Below are 2,500 nucleotides of genomic sequence, written 5' to 3'. Positions count from 1 at the left end.
CCGGAAGCGCGACCGAGACGAAGAGGCTGGGCACTGAGAACAGTCCCCGACCCACGACGCCCCAGCCGGCACCGGGCGCTCGGCCCCGAAGGGCAGACGCGGCGATCTCTCCTCGCCCGAACGGCGGGCCGACGGACACGCGCGCCTATAGTACCCGACCGAGGCCGGGTTACCTTGCGCGCGGCCTTCTCGCCGCCGTCCAGACGGTCGCGGCCTTCGCCCGGCGCTAGTGCGCTGGTCCCCGATCGGGCGGCGCCGCCGGCGGCCCGTGAGGGTCCGCACGACAACGTCGCCGACAGGGGGCCGGCTGAAAGCGACCGGGCGACCCGACAGGCCCTCCCGTTTGCCTCTCGACGGTTTCACGTACTCTTTAACTCTCTCTTCAAAGTGCTTTTCAACTTTCCCTCACGGTACTTGTTCGCTATCGGTCTCGTGACCGTATTTAGCCTTAGATGGAGTTTACCACCCGCTTTGGGCTGCATTCCCAAACAACCCGACTCTGGGAAGACGCCGTAGCGCGCCCGCCTGTCGCCGCCATGGGCCTGACACCCGCTCTGGGAAAAGGCCTCGATCAGAAGGACGCGGGCGACCGGCGAAGCGCGCCGTGACGAATTCCGTACGCCACAATTCCGCGCACTCCAAAAGCGCGCGGATTCGGCGATGGGCACATCCCGCTTCACTCACCGTTACTGAGGGAATCCTCGTTAGTTTCTTTTCCTCCGCTTAGTAATATGCTTAAATTCAGCGGGTAGCCTCGTCCGACCTCAGGCCGAAAGTAAGGACCGGGACTATTCTTCCCGTTCCGCGCTCGCCGTCGGCGCCGCGCGCCGCCGCGCACCTCGATTCCCGCCCTTGAGCCGCCAGCCGTTGGCCTCTTCGAGGTCGACTCGCCGCCGCCGCGCGGGATTCTGGTCGCGATCGTCGCGCATCGTGCCGTGCTGTCTTGAGCGGGACGGGCGCTCGCGCGTCCGACGCCGCAGCAGCCGCGCGGAGAAATCCCCGCGCGGAACGTTTGCAACGCGACCCTGAGGCGGGCGCGGCCCCGGGATTGACCCGAGGCCGCAATTTGCGTTCAGAACGTCGATGCTCAATGTGTCCTGCAATTCACACTAATTCACGCAGCTAGCTGCGTCCTTCATCGACTCACGAGCCGAGTGATCCACCGCCAAGAGCCATCCACGATTGTTTCGCTCGCACAGTGCCTCGCACTATAGGGTGACAAAATAGACCGCGCCGAGCGGTCGGCCAGGCCGACGCTTGAAGCCGGAGCGCGCGGCACCGCGGCACTCGACGCGCAAACATTACCGGGTGACCGAATCGCCGGCCGGCGCGCCGCTCCTCGCGGGTCGGGCGCCGGGTAGCAAAGACTTTTTCTCTCGCTTGTCCGAGTTTCGCGTTCGCCGAAGCGTTTGCGAGACCGTTAATGATCCTTCCGCAGGTTCACCTACGGAAACCTTGTTACGACTTTTACTTCCTCTAAATGATCAAGTTAGATCGTCTTCTCGGACGCCGGCTCGACCGTTGCCGGCCGCGCCAGGTCCAATCGGAGGACCTCACTAAACCATTCAATCGGTAGTAGCGACGGGCGGTGTGTACAAAGGGCAGGGACGTAATCAACGCGAGCTAATGACTCGCGCTTACTGGGAATTCCTCGTTCAAGGGAAATAATTGCAATTCCCTATCCCTAGCACGACCGGGGTTCAGCGGGTTACCCAGACCTGTCGGCCAAGGCGAGCACATGCTGATCCGGTCAGTGTAGCGCGCGTGCGGCCCCGAACATCTAAGGGCATCACAGACCTGTTATTGCTCAATCTCGTGTGGCTAAACGCCACTAGTCCCTCTAAGAAGTTAGACGCCGACCGATTGGGTCGCGTAACTAGTTAGCAAGCCAGAGTCTCGTTCGTTATCGGAATTAACCAGACAAATCGCTCCACCAACTAAGAACGGCCATGCACCACCACCCACAGAATCAAGAAAGAGCTCTCAATCTGTCAATCCTCACTGTGTCCGGGCCGGGTGAGATTTCCCGTGTTGAGTCAAATTAAGCCGCAGGCTCCACTCCTGGTGGTGCCCTTCCGTCAATTCCTTTAAGTTTCAGCTTTGCAACCATACTTCCCCCGGAACCCAAAGACTTTGGTTTCCCGCAAGCTGCCGGAGAGGTCGTAAAACTAACGCCCCCCGATCGCTAGTTGGCATCGTTTATAGTCAGAACTAGGACGGTATCTGATCGTCTTCGAACCTCTGACTTTCGCTCTTGATTAAAGAAAACATTCTTGGCAAATGCTTTCGCAGTCGTTCGTCTTGCGCCGATCCAAGAATTTCACCTCTAACGGCACAGTACGAATGCCCCCGTCTGTCCCTCTTAATCATTACCTCGCGCTCCGAAAACCAACAAAATAGAACCGAGGTCCTATTCCATTATTCCATGCACCATTATTCAGGCGAATCGCCTGCTTTGAACACTCTAATTTTTTCAAAGTAAACGTTCCGGCCGCCGCCG

General features: G+C 59.4%; 2 non-coding genes and 1 pseudogene across 2 annotated transcripts in view; all 3 read right to left on the bottom strand.

Moving 5' to 3' along the window:
- The window catches only part of LOC146144679 (large subunit ribosomal RNA), a 3,679-nt pseudogene extending 2,907 nt beyond the window's left edge, over positions 1-772 (bottom strand).
- A 248-nt stretch (positions 773-1,020) lies between these two features.
- Positions 1,021-1,174, bottom strand: LOC146144678 (5.8S ribosomal RNA). Its single transcript, XR_014499044.1, has one exon. It is a non-coding gene; the product is annotated as a 5.8S ribosomal RNA (ribosomal RNA).
- A 247-nt stretch (positions 1,175-1,421) lies between these two features.
- The window catches only part of LOC146144677 (small subunit ribosomal RNA), a 1,811-nt gene continuing 732 nt past the window's right edge, over positions 1,422-2,500 (bottom strand). The window contains exon 1 of the ribosomal RNA XR_014500642.1: positions 1,422-2,500. This exon is cut by the window's right edge and continues 732 nt beyond it. This is a non-coding gene — a ribosomal RNA (small subunit ribosomal RNA).

This window comes from Ascidiella aspersa, chromosome 5, assembly GCF_963924565.1.
Source record: "Ascidiella aspersa chromosome 5, kaAscAspe10.2, whole genome shotgun sequence".
Classification (NCBI taxonomy): domain Eukaryota; kingdom Metazoa; phylum Chordata; class Ascidiacea; order Phlebobranchia; family Ascidiidae; genus Ascidiella; species Ascidiella aspersa.
This window is presented reverse-complemented; position numbering and strand designations above follow the sequence as displayed.